The sequence below is a fragment of the Gallus gallus genome, chromosome 2, assembly GCF_016699485.2.
Source record: "Gallus gallus isolate bGalGal1 chromosome 2, bGalGal1.mat.broiler.GRCg7b, whole genome shotgun sequence".
NCBI lineage: Eukaryota > Metazoa > Chordata > Aves > Galliformes > Phasianidae > Gallus > Gallus gallus.
In genome coordinates, this window is record NC_052533.1 from 116,433,456 (window position 1) to 116,449,283 (window position 15,828).

Below are 15,828 nucleotides of genomic sequence, written 5' to 3' on the forward strand. Positions count from 1 at the left end.
TTTTGTACAAAGATATATATATTAAACTCATGCCATGTTTCTCTACCATATCTAAGTAAAGAAAAGTAGATCAAAACTGCACAGTTCTGATTTGAAGCATATTTCTGGTCGTATTACAAAAAAACTTCTTTGGGCTACACCCATTGGTGAGCTCCAGCATTTTTGGTCATGTTGGCTGTCAAATATGCACATGGAGTTTTGTTCATGGGAAAGGTCCATTTCATGTTTCCAGGCTCAGACTCTTATTATAGCTGAGATCAAACCCTGTAATAAAACCCTCTGCAGCCGCCAATTCTATCATACGCAAATACTTACACTTCCACTGAATCCTCTAGCCTAATCTACCATCTACAGCTTTACTTACCCCAGGGATATTGCCAAAGGTGCATTTTTTCCTCATCATTTCATATTCCAGACATGGCCAAAGTATAAAATTCAATCGTGTTCATCTTACAGCAGGAAAGCAACAGCCTTAACAGAACAAGCTTGCGAACAACAAATTCAGATATGCTGTTACAGTTTAAAACCCAGCTTTCAGACCCTCATGGCTTCTTTAGACCAACAAACAAACAAACAAACCAAATTCACAACTTCCCCATAATGAAGAAATAATCTGTCGCTTTCATTCTGCCTTCTGTACTTCTGCCCATGCAAACTCTGTGAAATCCCAGGAAGAGCATGGAGCATTATCAGACATACTTGCATGAAAACCCAGAAAACAAAAACCCTAGACTTAGCTGTCCCTGCCCCTACTCTATAACACCTCAAAAACACAATGCCACCAAATGAACAGGATGCTACTTCCAGATCCTGGCAAACTGGGTTTGACCTCAGCCCCCAGGCTGCATCATGCTAGCAGGGACTGCTGCAGCTCTGGTGCCGCACACATGTTGTTTCTCATTTCTGCCAGAGAAGAGAACCCACAGAGACAGGGACGATATTAAGCAAGTGATATTTATGTATTACAGACCAGATCTCCACAGGAAGACTTACCAAAAAATTCCAAGCCAGATGAAAACCAACCTACCGGCAAAACCTGCAATCTTCTGCATTAAATGTCCTACAAGAAAAATGGAACTCAGTAATGCCACAGTCCTTCATTCGTAACACACCTTTAAACTCCACTTGAATTTTGATCGCGTGACAAGTCAAGGAAGCGCATGTGAAATGTTTAGGTGGAACTGGAATGGGTACGCAGGGACAACAAAGAGCATTCTGTTAAACCATATTCCAACCCGTGCCAGATTTCCTAGATGAAGCACCTAGATATGCAGGTCACATAACTCCATATTGGTCCTGTAAATACATACAGCAGCCTTTTGATCATACCTATGAGATGTGAGGATCTTGGGCCAGCCTGAGGACCTATATCCAACTATACAACAGCAGTTATAAAGTCATACTAAACAGAAGCAGCAGCAATCTTCTTCCTACCCCTTAACCATCCACTGCTGCTGCTGATTTGCTACTAAATTCCCATGCTGCTCACCCCTTCTTTCCACAATGCTCTCACTTTTTCAAGCCTTATATCCCCACCATTTCCCCAGAGCAACCAGCCTCGTCCCACCTGCTGCTCCCATTTTGTGCTGTTTTACAGCTGCTGTCATACAACTGGTGCAGGTCCATTAGTCTGCAGCTGGTAGAGGTAAGAAGTCATTCCCTATCAGCCTTTTCAGCTCCTCTCCACAGGTGCTTTCATCCCAGCTCAGGGATCACTTAGTGAGGAGGCCTATGTAGAGGACTTCAACTTTTTAGTAGATCAACTAGAATATTTTAGAGGCAAAAGAAAAAAAAAATCATGGAAAAAATGCACCAGCAGCTTGGAGCAGCAAAAGAGAATCATTTCCTTTCCAAACTCATTTGCTGCTGAGTAAATTATGAAATAAAATTATATTTCCAATTGCTGCTTTCAGGAGAGCAGAAGAGAATTGGAAAGAAAAGCACAGTGCTGAAGAATGAGGAGCTGTGAGTGCAGTTTCCAGCTCTGCTGCAGGAATCCCCTGACAGAAGCGGTACGTCAGCCAGGCTGTGGGCCGGGCACAGATTAACCGAGGTAAAACAGAGACATCCTGCTCTGGAGCTCTGCGCAGTTTTCATGTGAAAGTCAACACAGCTGGAGGGTCCTCATCAGCAATGTTGCATTTTAATGCTTTTTTACTTAGCGTTCTCTTTTCCAGGCGCTTTGCCAAGAGACACGGAAACATGAAAACACAACAGCGATAAGGATTGGAAACGAAGAGTTTTTACTTAGAAAATTAATGCTAATCCCTCCTGGTTAAAGCCACATTCTCAGCGATGGTAAGCATCGCTCCCTCTCGTGGCTAGAACCAACCATTGCTAACGTGGGGGCACGTGGAAATCTTTCTGTGAAAATTCATTTGAAAAAGAATTCTTCACCTAAACTTCTTTCTCAGTGCACGGTCATGTACACGTTCACATGCACAAAGTATGAGTTAAACAGTACACCACGCTTACAGTTCATATTGGGTATACAATTTCACCTACTGTCTTGATGTTGAAAGACCACAAATATTTGTCTCCCTCAAATGGCTGATAAAACTGGAAAATAAAACTTACCGGGGTCTGATATTCATACATATACAGCTCCGTACAAAAGAAGTGAGTTTGTCAGTGTTTCCTGTGCCCGATAGTCAAGAGTGAAACTGACAAACTCACTTGCAAATTAAAGATGTGAAACTGCTGGATTCCTTTGCAAGATTAAACACACACCCTTCAGCCACTCTTTCGAGGTTGTGCAGAATTCTATACGCTACTTTCTGTGGGCATTTCAAGACTTCAGTTGCTTCATAGACCTCAAAAGTTTATTTTTTTTTTTAGCACACTTCAGTGGCTATTATAAATCCAACATACAAAGCAAAGACAGTCCTCACAAAGTGAAAGTTGAGTTGCGTTATTGGTGCTGTTTAGCAGTGCCATGGCAATGCACTCCAAGGGCCTGAAGCCCACTCCCCTGCCCTGGCTTCCAGCCTGCTAACAAAACAGAGGATGCCTCTCATTCTGTCTCAGTGCACCATAGACTTGCATGAGGAGCACTTGCAAAACTAAACGTAAAATAAGCAGCTCTATTTTCCAGTCGAGCTGCAATTTCATCAACAGAACAATGAATTATTTTCTGTGCTTCCACTGCTAACAAAATTTACAGAAAGCACCAAGTGTATTAGAATTTTTTACATGAAATATCATTATACAATAAATTCTCCCCAGAAAACATTGCAGTATGAAGATGGGAATAGAAGACTGTGGAACTACCAATATTTATGTTCTCTTTCAGCTTAATAGGAATTTATTTGAACAAGAACGCATTATTTCATTGCATGGAATGAGTAATACAGTCATTCACGGGAGTAACAGCTAACTCAGATATTTCAAGCTGATATCAGGAAACATTCAAATTTATCTAAAATACACAGCTACTGTTAGATTTGCTGCAAAGAATGGTTAGAGACCAAGAAAGAAACTACCCTGAACATAGGACAATCGAAGTCATTTAATCGCCGACAAAAAAGCCGACGTGCATTCTGGGATTTTTCCAACCCCACGTTCTGTAAAGTTGTATTCAAGGTGCAAACGTCCTTGAAACAAAAAGTATAAAGTTGATATTTTGGAAACAAACTGTAAGAACGTATGTCCGTACTTTCCAGGAACTTGCAGTTGTTTTTCCTCAGCAGTGGCTGTAGCTGACTTTGTTGGAGCCATTACGTCCTCCTAAGGCAACTAGAACCATCTCTTCAGGGGTTCCCCTCACATTGTCTCCCTGCCCTCCCTTTCTATTAAGGAGCAGTAATTCAAGCTTAAATACTTTGGAAAGGAACTCATTTTGCTGCAGCAAAGGAAGACTGATGCACAAACATTAGAGGAATCTAATTTTAGATCCCTCAGACAATACGCTGGATCCTTCCACGCATTATTTAAGCCTATTTATAGTCCCCCAGACAGCGCTGGAAGCACAGCCATCCATTGTGGGGCTGCTCAGCTGCACCGTGTCGGAGGGAGGAGGCGATCAAGAGTCCCATTGTTCTGGGAAGGCAGGTATTCAGGTGTTAGATGAAATGTTCATTTGCAGCCTGAACCGAGATCAAAAGATTCCGCCGCTCGGCAACTCGGCCGCTGCCAAAAACTGCGGGGTTGCTGTAGAACTTGGAAGTCCCAAACCACACCAAATTACAGGCCCAGATACAAACATTACTCACAGCTGCAGGCACGGAAAAGTGACCGTGTGCCAGGGGAAGGGGGGAAAAAGCTGAAAAAGTTTTCGTTCCACTGGGGACACTTTCTGGAGCAGTATAAATGGCTGCACTGTACCCCAGGGGCTGAGCGGAGCAGTCAGCAGCTCCCTTGTAGGCGTGTGACGGCCAGAACAAAGTTCTCCTTTCTGGTATAGCCCCTTGAACACTGATCTAAAAGCTGGCACCCTCCAGTCTCCAGGACTCGGTTATCAGAAGGCGCCTCACACCCCAGCCCTTCTTCACTTCTTCTTTTTAGTTCTTTTTTTTATTTTTATTTTTTGCCTCCTGTTGAAATGAACACAAGTATCATCACATCTTCTGACTACAGAAGAATTCTGACAGCGCATCTCAGGCAACGCTTCCACCACACCCATGCAGGGGGAGGAAGAGGTGGGGCCCTTCAATACGCTGAGCTGGCAATCAGGCCCAGCTCTCTGTAGCACCACACAAGCCTTTGGACCATTGGTTCCAGTTGTGCTGTAAGACGAGAACAGTATTTTCTCTGAGGTCCTTCTCATCTCTAACTCATAGATCATCTTTTATCAGGTTTTTACTTAGTTACAAGTCCTCAGGTCTTCAGCTATTCTGGAGCATGCATGCTGTTTGAAGTTATTTTTAGTTATCCAGGTCAAAGGACTTTGAGTTGGAAGCACGGAAAATCCAAAGCACTATGGCACAGCAGTTTGTTTTCTTCATGCAATGTGTCTTGAGTAGAAAAAACAAACAAATCTGCTTCTGAAGTTATGGGCAGTCTGAACAGAAATAGCCTTCCCATGAAGCTGACTCACCTGGCCATGCAGAACCCAAGGCATCACCATTCATCTTTAAAACAGCAGCTGCAAGGCACAGCGCAGAAAACACAGAGTCACAGAATGGCTGAGGCTGGAAGGGACCTTAAAGCCCACTCATTTCCAGCCCCCTGCTGTGGAAGACAGTCACCAGCTTGGCTGCCCAGGGACCCATCCAGCCTGGCCTTGAATACCTCCAGGAAAGGGGCACCCACAGCTTCTCTGGGCAGCAGTGCCAGTGCCTTAATGCCCTCTCAGTAAGGAATTTAATATCTAATTCTAATCTCTCCTCTCTTAGTTTAGAACCATTCCGCCTTGACCTATCGCCATCAGACCATGTAAACAGTTGGGCTCAGTCCTGTTTATAAGCTCCCTTTAACCTATCTGTAGGTCACTGAGATCCTTGGATGGAAGGTACGTATAGATGATTGAGTGACTGTCCCAATATCTATGCGAGCTAAAAATAAACCACTGTTTAAAGAGAAGCAGGTAGGAAGTTTGAAATGATAGGTCTGAGGTTCACAAAGATGACAGACAGATTCAAATACAGAACTTAACTCATCACTGTTTTCATATTAACCTCTTAACCACCTTATGCAGTAATTCCATTTGCTGTGAAATCAAAAGCCATCCTTGGAAGTTGATGTTGGGAGACCAAGTCAAGCTGCTGAGAGCTCCAGAAGACAGCTCCACACTGGGAGAGAACAACTTTGCATTTTATGAGATTTTATGAAATTATCAAAGACAAAGATAAAGCAAATACACACATATATTTTAAAGGCAAAACAAAACAATAACGTAGCTCTATCTTAAAGATTTTTGTTTCTAAATTTATGGCTTGAAATTAGTTATGACCCTCTAAGTGTGAGCTGACTTCCAGTGGAGATCCAAGCTTCTCTTGGTAGCTGGGGCACACCGCTGCACTTCTGCCAGTTAATTTGTTATGCTGTCTTTTTTCAGATACTCGTGATCCCAGACCTTTGACACTTCCAGTGTTTGCTATCGAAACACTGCAAAAGTAAGGCATTCTGACCAGCTTAGGACTTCTTCCTGATTTTCATCATTCAAGTATCCGATCCTGTTTTTCAGGTATTCACAGTGCATTCTCATCTTTGAGGGTGATATTTTTCTGTTAAATATCTGTACACTGTATACTTAGTTTCAGATTCCGGATGCACATGCACATAAAAGCTCATGGATGAGAGTACTGTAATCTCAGAGCAAAACTTAAAATAAGAAGTGAGGGATGACAGACCTTTGAATTGATTCCCCCTGACCTTAAACAGGCCAGAATTCAGCTCTAATTATGTTTATAGAAAAGTCAAGAATGCTACATTCAAATAATAATTAGACATTTGCATAAAAACGCTAAATTTAAAAGCATTTCTCTGAATCATTTGAAAAATGTCATTCTTGCACCAGCAGTAACAGCACCAGAGACCAAGCCCTGCCCAGCAGGCTACAAACAAACCCAGCAGAGAGGAGGGGAAGGGAGCACGGCCAGGACAGACTTGCGTGCAGGACTAAGCCTCTTTTCTGTGCTGAGAAGTTACTGTTTGATTTGCTTGTGTATCACTGAGCAGCGTTCTAAAATGAATCCCTCACTTTCAAATTGTTGGAGGAATATAACTGCTCAACTATCTAACATGGAAACACGCGCAGTGAAACTAGAAGAGATGTGAAATACATACTGGAAAAAAAAATGTAGTTTAAGACTTGAAAAAAATAATGTATCTAGAAGGGAATGAACTGTTAGGAACTACTTCCCAATAAGGGTGGATCAGGCCCTGGGCAACCTGATCTAGCTGTGGTGTCCCTGTTCATTGCAAGGAGTTGGACTACGTGATTTTAAGAGGTCATTTCCAAGTCTAAGGGTTCTATGATTCTATACAGGAAAAAAGAAAAAAAAACCCACAAACATTTAAGTGAATGAGGAAAGGTACCTAAAAGTGGCAGAGAGAATCAGGCGGGCAGAAGAAAACACAAAGTAGATAGGGAATGCCAGGGCTTTAAACAGAGAGGTACATAACATTGTGTGTAACATGAAAGAGATGAAGAGGGAACAATTTTTCACAGCTGAAGACACACACGGAAATCATCAGGTTTAAAAAACAAGCCAAAGGAAATACATTCCTTTTAAAAAAAGGCGTCATTAAATTGTGTAACTAGTTGAGCGTTGTGGATGCCAAGTATTTAAATGGGTTCAAGAGGGATCATACAAATGCATGTAGAATACTTCCATTGGCAGCTATAAAGCCAAGGAATAATAGAAGTTTTGATGCAACTGGAAGCATCAGAAGCCCCTCAGCTGTTGGTCACCAGACATGGGGTGAATGGAGTTGGCTGACAGCTCCCCATCTCGCCTTCCTTCCCCACAGAGCCGTGAAGTCATAGCTCTACACAGGCACATGGGCTCTGGGTTTTCCCAGGACAGCAGCTCTCTGCAAAGCAAAGCAGCTCTAGGGCCCTGGAGACAGTAAGTCTGCTGGCCCCTGCAAGAGGAACCTGCACGGTGGGTGAAGCAGCTTCCCACGCCCCCATGGCTTCCGGGGCAGAGCAAGACTGTGGGAGCAAGAAGGGGCAGGAGGGATGTGGCCCCGTCCACGTCGCATCTAGAAATGATACAGCATTTCCTTCTCCTTCTCAACATTCTCCTCTAGAAAGCCAAGAGTTTTCTTGACTGCACAGTTTACAATGTCTGATTTTTTTTTTTCTAATGCCAGTGCCAAGAATTAAGATGATTTACATCATTCTCTCCAGGGTGGGGCACACTCCATCCTCCATTCAGTTAGAGGCTCCTGATAGCCCCCACACTGCTGAGCTGCGATTATTGCTATAAATTAAAAGGTTTCCATTTCAAATCTCTTCAGTTCTTGAAGGAGGGCAGATCTGGGGTGGGGGAGAAGCGGGGTACAGCTTCCAGTTCTGAGGGGCTCAGCTGGTCCAGCACGACCACAGCTCCCGGCTCTGCGTTCTCCTGCAGGTCTGAATGCAACCACAAAGGAGAGCGCCCGACCTCCCACCTTCTCAGCATAAGCACCGTGTGCCTCACGACCCATTTCCAAATGCATTTACATTGACGCAGGGCCACGCAGATGGACTCGCTGCACTTCTGCCCTGGTGGTCAGTGCAGCGCTGCTGAGCTGGGAGCAGGCCGGGCGGACACTGAACCCGCCCACGGCCGCTTAATGAATTCCAAATCAGAGCAACGCTCACAGCTAATAATGTGACCCCACTCATCTGCCATCCCCCACCAGGACTACCCAAATCCAGATGTTAGGGACAATTTGCCCAGAATCCACCAAAGTCCCAAGACATTCCTGAAGGAAAGCCATTTTAATTATTCTTCCAGGGCTAAATTATCCTGCTCTGCAGTGCTTTCCAGCAGATGAGGGTAAAACAACCCAGAAGATAACAACGAAAAAGTACACATTGCAAATAGACTTCCAAAATCACCCCAGAACTGCCCAGAACTACATGAAAGTGGGCACATGCTAAAGGAAAGAGACCTCTCTGTATTACTGAAGACAAAAACTACAAGCTGCCAAGTTTAATATATTTTTTCACTGAAATTACTTTAACTGCAGAGTTCTTCTACAGCATCTAAGGGGGATGTCCACAGGCAATGCTCCTGAAAAGTACGGCTCTCCTATCAGCAGATAAAAACAAACCTTTTTTCAGTACAGAAAACAGATTTATGGGATCATCATCTCATATCTTATTCTGAAACCATCAAAAATTGCTGGAGATGCAAAGAGCAGGTTTTTTAAATCCCCCCCCCCCCCCCAAGCAAAGAAATCAGCATCTGCCACAGCACTGTGTACTTGCCTGCAAAACCGAGCACAGCCAGCAGATCTAATTTGAGGCTTGCATTGCATTCTGTACTCTGTTTTTAACGTAAGATGTTGCAGCTTTGGAACAAAATAAAGCTTTAATAGTGAAGATCTACATCCGGCTCTCCCAAGCGTGAGTCAGGAAATAGTTTCCGTCCCAACAAGGTTGTCTTTGGAGATCTGCAGAATATCACTTTTCTTAAAAAAATTAAAAAATAATAAAAAAAATAGGTCAGCAGCAAGATCAAAACTACAAGGAGTTGTGACTAATTTAATCCAATGCTTGGCTTTCTGAGTTACAGCAGAAATGCTGCTTGCAAGGAGACAAAAATATATATACTTTTTTGCAGGAAAGGTAGCGGGACTGTGGGCTTCCAGACACCCAAGCTCAAGCCCAGCTGCCAGAAAGATTGTGGTGGCCTCTAGCGGCTGTTTTCTCCAGCATGCCAAACTCATCACACACTTGGCTCAGCAGGCTCCAGCTGCTCCACCGCCCACCAGCATTTTCCAGGTCACCCACCTGAGAAGGGCAGCAGGGCAAGGAGATGACGCCGAGAGGAGCAGCAGGGGAAGGCGAGGCAGGGGGTTGGACTGCATGATCCCCAGAGGCCCCTTCCAACACTACCATTCTCTGACCTGTCAGCCTTCCTGGGTGCCACCCATGCAACATCCACCAGTCCTCACCAGGTGACCCGACAGCTACATCTATCACTCAAGTAGCTCTGCTTCTTAGAATTAGATAATCAATGGAGAATATATAACACAATTTCATCTTGAGCTATGAGCGTCTCAATTGTAACTGACTCAACTGTAATGAACCTGAGAACTAGATGTGTCTTCATGGATGACTAGTCATGTAGGATTTTAAAATGATTAAATAGTTAAATAGTTCTTCACAAGAAGAACTGATTCATCTGGAACTGAATAGGGAGGTTCTTCAGTCTGCTCTCAACCCCTGTAACATACAGGGATCGAACTCATTTGAAGGCAACACTTGTGGCATAGATTTTCTACAGTCGGTCTTTACTTTCCCTTAATTCAGGGGAAAGCTCCCTACCACCTGGCCTATACCACCGGTGGATCAATGCAGAGGTTGTTTTATCAGATTGCTATTAGTCTTCTTCCTTCTGTGTCAGTGAGCCCTACGCCTACAAAGGCTTTAAATGCAAGCATTACCACAAACAAGCTGCTCCTTCCCATGATGGAGCACGAAAGTAGGTTGTCAAGTTGATGGCAGGTGGAAAACTCAGCCTTGAACTCCCGATAAACGTTGTGCAAGCTCCAGCTCCAGCCTCAGATGCAGGGTATTCCTCTTCAGCCTAAGGTGGTCTCCTGACTGCGTTCACCCGTTACAGAGAACAGCGAGCATCTCTCTGCTACCGGTGCAGCTTGACTGTAGGCAAACCTCCATCATTTAACAGACTATCCAAGCACAATTTTAATTAGATACTCTTTATTATGATATCCAGGAAAACGATAACAAGGTGATTGCTTATTACAGCTTCCACAGATTGGGGCTCGAGGCCGTATTGTCCTGGGTACACACGCACACACACACAAGACAACTCTTGCCACAAAGAACTTACAATCTAAATAAACAAAACAAAGGTAATGATGAATCTAAGAAACAAAGAGGAGGAATCACCTGCATGAGAACACAAGGTAGTTTTGGTTTGGCTTCCAGCCTGAAGTTCAAGAGTTGAAATTCCTATCCCATTACAATACTCCCACCACCACGGGCTGAATTTTTAATCCGTTAATTACAATGCAAGATACATTCTTCAACATTCATAATCAATATAAGAAGACACAGACAAAGATCAAAGTCTCTGACCATGATTTGCCAATATCTTTCTTGTGTAACAGCAAAACTACTTTCTACAGATACAGAAATCCTAAGTGCCCAGTTTCCTAAATGAGAAAAGCAGTAATAGAGAACGGTAATACAGAAAAATAGGGACTAACAGAAACATCCAGGAATACCATTTTTTCCTAAAGCAGTCAGGACTTAACACTTCTCTTTTTTTTTTTCTTCCCATTTCAGTATATCATATTGCATAACGTTCCTCTGTTTGGAATAAAGAAATGACAACTGCATTGTGCTGCATGACAGCGCCTGACCTTACGTGTTAACCACAATAAATAAGAAGAAAAACCGAGCACTGAAAAACTATCAAATCATAAAGCTACACCTCAGATGCTCTGATTCTGCAAAAAGATTCTAACATAAAAAGAAGAAAAAAGGAGTTGTCATTTCTGGCACTCACATCACAGATTTTCCATTCTTGAGCTGGATACAAATAAAAGTATTTGCAGGTACCCAAAATAAAAGTGACAGGACACACTGCGCGAGATCAAGAGCAATCATCTTAGATCCAAAACTAGGTAGCACTCTTTCTTTTTTCTTTCAACCTGAAATAGGAGTTGTTAACTTTTTTTTCTTGTCGACATCAAAAGAACTTCCCTAAGAGGCAGAAAAAAACCCTACTGCAGCTGCAGCCCAGGACTCCTCACCCATCACTCACAGAAGGGGAACCGACAGTTGTAGATGCTAATAGTAGTTCTGTTTCATGGACAGAAAGGCACTTGCTATCTGAATGTGAGCTAAATTCAAACACCTCACTTGAAATACAAGTTGTATCAAAATGTATTCATGTTATAAAGAGTTTCAGTTCCCATTAAACGGGTTCTGATGACACCCTGTATATTGCTTTAATGTGCTTCTCTCTTCTTACGTGTCTGCTCCAGAAACACTCAGGCACTGCTTCTATTTTAGTTCTGAAAAGTATGCCAAATTCCTTAATGTGCACAGAACCAGGCTTATTAGATCCTAAATTGAGTAGCTCGGGGAGCAGTGAAAAGGGAGATAGCAATGAGAAGAGGGTATACCCACCACAGAGATCCATCACAACCTACAGCCGAAAAAGAAAATGAAAAAAGCTACAAACAAAGCCAAGAACAACCACAACAAAAACCCAACAAACAAGCAGTATCAAATTCAAATATGACAAATAGATGATAACAGACGTCAGTTCTTTAAAGAGTCCTATTCTTTTCAAAGGATCTGTCCAAAATTTTCCCCTGTAGGACACTGTCACACCCAGCGCAAGAAATAACTTAAGTACTTGTATAATAGGATAGCTATTACAGAACCTACAGGCACTAAACTACCAGCCACTAGAATGTAGTATGCTCTGTATGCTGACTCGCACCCTGCCTGTAAATCAAACAAGCAGTATGATTGTCTACCTGGTATTCTAGCTCCTTCAAAACTGATGTTTTCCACAAAGAACCGCCAGGCCAGCAACGACCAACACAAAGAGAGCAGCCATAGAAGCTGCTGGTTTCTACCTTCTGAACACAGGTCAAGGGCTGAGTCACGAATGGAACAAAACAGAAGTATGACCTAGAAATGGGCTAGCCAGCTTCCTGAAAACAGAAAAACAAACTTAAAGAGAAACTGAACAACCCTCCCTCCCAGATGCATCGACGGAAAGACAAGGCAGTTCTTACAAAGCTCTTTGGAAGACCTGCTTCAACACATAAAGGGTTCACGGCGAAAAGAAGCTGTGGTTTCCCAGCTGTTAAGGAAAGTAATCTTGGTCCTTAATCCAGAAGAAATTACGTTTTCAGAATTCCTATTTCTACACTACCAGTTCCACTGCTTGGAAACCCATAAACTGAGATGGATAAAATGCATTTCACTACAGAATACTGATTATTTCCCCTTCACCAAAATAACCTGGCAAAATGCCATACTTAATCAGTTTGGCATGTCAGAGCTACCAGATAGCCCAGTTTCCTTCTTGTTCTGAAGACTGGAAGCCCTTCAATAAGGTCTTCCAACTTACACATAGTGTAATCTGTCATTTTCAACCTAAAAAAGCGCAGCTGAAAAGGATAGTTGCCTTACACCTTCAGGCACGTTTTTCCAGCATCTCCTCTTCTTGCTTATCTATAAAGACTCACGTACCTCCAAGAATTACTCTGAGGCAACTAATTCAGTAAAGAAACAACTAAGCAAACACATCGGTTTACAGCTGCACCAGCTCTAGGCAGCACTAGGCAGCAACCTGCAGTATTTTCAGTTTAGCATGGCCATGAAAATGCTCCTTCCGTGCAACGCCAAATCTGACTCCCAACAAAACTAATTCAGGTGCAGTTACTTTTGCTAAGTTAATTGCTAAAAGGGCTGAAAAATGTACATTAACTCTTTTTATAGCAGTCTGATTACAGAAGATCGATTACTTTTATCAAAGTAATAAACTACTCACTAGAATTTGAGGTCATGTAATTCCATAAACACAACTAGTACTTTCAAAGAAAAAAAACACTTCGGAAAAAATATCAGATGCTTCATAATGACTGATACCCTCAATACTTTATCCCAACATACTTCATTTACTTTCAGCGTATTGCAACACCATAGCCTATGCATTCTCTCTGCACGAATCCCTCCCCTTTCCTTGATAGCTCCTAAGTTTGGGCACGGGATCACACAGAAAGCAGTTTGTGAAGTGTAACCCTCAGAAGTAATTTACACGTGAGAAATCATTCTTTTTAAGCAGTCATGAGGAGAAAGTGTCTTAACAAGAGCAAAAACTGAAAATGAATGTCAGCAGCTCTGCACTCCCTGTTTACACTTCGAAGTTGCATGAAATCATTCAGTAACAGTAAAGTCCCGGCTTTGGTAAATAATTCTGGCACATAAAGCAAACATACATTTAGGGCCAAAAAAACCCCAAAAAGAGGCTCAGTCATCAGTTGCAAGTCTAGAAAGAGTTCTTCCAAGGTTGGGGGAGAGAGGTATGACAACAAAATTAAAACCCTTAGCCACAGCCTGTATGGATCATTCACTTCACATCCATTCATATGGACAAAGCCTTCTCTCTGTGGGATCTAGTAACTGATCACGATAAACTGCTACAGCCTAAGCAAAAAGCATTTTGTTAGGCATAGAAGTGTAGTAACAAACTCTTCGGTCTTTTCCATTTCTGATTCTCCTGATACTGCAGCTTTGAAAACATTATTAGACAACTAATCTTCTATCCTAACGAATCCCAGATTACAAACAGAGAGATGAAATGTGATAAAGTTTGAAAATCAGAAGTTAAGCAACTCAAAAGAAGTTATCCAAACAGGCAAGAATAATCTTATAGCAAAGCAAGGAACAAACTGGAAATAGAAGAAATCTAAATTCACAGGTTTTCACCGCAAGGCAGAAATTAAAAAATTATTGCTTCTGCAGGAAGTCAGGAATGCCTCCCCCAAAACTATGAATGTGCATTTTTAGCTACGACATAAGAAGATGAAAGAAACTGGCATTCAATGCTCTGTTCAAACCCAAGAACAAGAGAAATCATTCTAGATTACCCAGTCAGAAAGCAACAGGTCCTATAAGGCAAAGATGAAGACAAAGCCATCATGGAAGTAAAAATTCTTCTTGTAAAGTCCAAAGGCCAAGAACATCCATAAGGCCAACAGGAGACAAAAAGCAATGTCAATACTAACAGGCAAGAATACACTCTTCTGAAGTTTTTGGAAGTGAATCTGAAGTTCACATTTCAAGACTCCCGTGACAAAGAATGAGCTCTACAAAAACAGTCTACCTTAGGGACACAGCAATCACAATCTTCAGACTCCAATGTATCAAAGAGCTGAAGAAGTACCTTAAAAGCTCCCTTTATAATTTCTTTCAACTTATGATTCTGACAGCACCAAGACAACCAGATATCACACGCAAACTTGATTTGTAGTCCAAGTACCAGACAAGAAACTTTAAACATCTGCCCCTTTTGGCTTAAGGTACAACTTGAGAGCAAGGCACACAGAATCTATGCATGTCTCTGTTAGAAATATCAGATGTGAAATGTGATTTTGTGCGGTATTTATCGATTCCCTCAGCATTTCTGCATTCCAAATTTCCAGTTTCATGGTCAGATTGGATAGACTCACAGTTATATCACTTGAGTTTTCTTTTTTTATGACCAGTACGTAAAAATAACTACACCTACTGAAGTAGACTGGGTGCACTAAAGGGCGTGCTGCCCCAGAGTTCTCAAGTTAACTAAGTCCAAGTCTGCCAAGTACACTTCAGGAGCTGTGAAGCAAGTACTCCAACTATGACTTGAACTACCTGGAACATGTAACAAATTACATGGTAGTAACTCTAAATAGCACTGTCTGACTGAAGAACGGATAGTTACATGTAGTCAAGATTTTGAACTAGAAATGTTTATTCTGTACAGTAAGCAACCGAACTGTGTAAGACACAGAATGCAGATTCGTTGTTGCTGTTGGGTATAAACTCAACTATAGTAACAATTTTTAATTAACCTGTTTATTTCTCAGTTTGATTGCTTATAATTACTCCTACACAATTCATAAGCAGTCTAACACCAGGATTAACCTGAAAGCCTGATTTAGTAACTTCTCAAGACTGAGTAAAAATCTTTAACTCATTCCCAAGTCGAATGATTCCCATTACAAAAGGATACACAAGAAAAACATTAACTGCATATTAAATTGAAAAAATTAACTGGACAAGGCTTCACATTTAATACAATTATGAAAGACAGATAATGGAAAAAATCTTAAATCCAGATTCTTCCAGCTGTAGCAGAGGGCGCACACAATATACCAATTTTAAGAAGTTGTAGCTTTTAAATATTCTTTCATAAAAATATATATATAGGAGAAATCAATCTATTTCCTAACAGAGGCGAAACAAGGCAAAGCGTTTAGAATAAAGGAATGCTTGTCAAAACTTGATCCATTTATCTAACAAATTCCCTCTTTATGGAGCATTAGATGCCTCCCCACCTAAAACAAACAACACATTGTAAGAATCTCCACCATCTAAAATCAGAAAGACAGGTTTTGAAAGAAGGTCCAATGCACAGTAACTGTCCAAGATATGTACACTTTAAAAGCACAGACAGGAGTTAACAGTGCTACTCA

At 41.9% G+C, this 15,828-nt stretch overlaps 1 protein-coding gene across 6 annotated transcripts in view; it reads left to right on the forward strand.

Moving 5' to 3' along the window:
* The window catches only part of LOC112531864, a 36,227-nt gene extending 26,813 nt beyond the window's left edge, over positions 1-9,414 (forward strand). Inside the window, exons 4-6 of one of the 6 annotated variants that reach the window (XR_006936370.1) lie at positions 1,914-2,053; positions 5,996-6,124; positions 8,019-8,806. The gene's annotated coding sequence lies outside the window, so the exon portion shown is untranslated. Of the gene's footprint in view, positions 1-968; positions 1,389-1,913; positions 2,054-5,995; positions 6,125-7,413; positions 7,906-8,018; positions 8,807-9,218 lie in introns of those variants that run through there. The other 5 variants (XR_006936369.1, XR_006936368.1, XR_005856146.2 and 2 more) reach the window with 5 other exon arrangements.
* Positions 9,415-15,828: the final 6,414 nt, after the last annotated feature.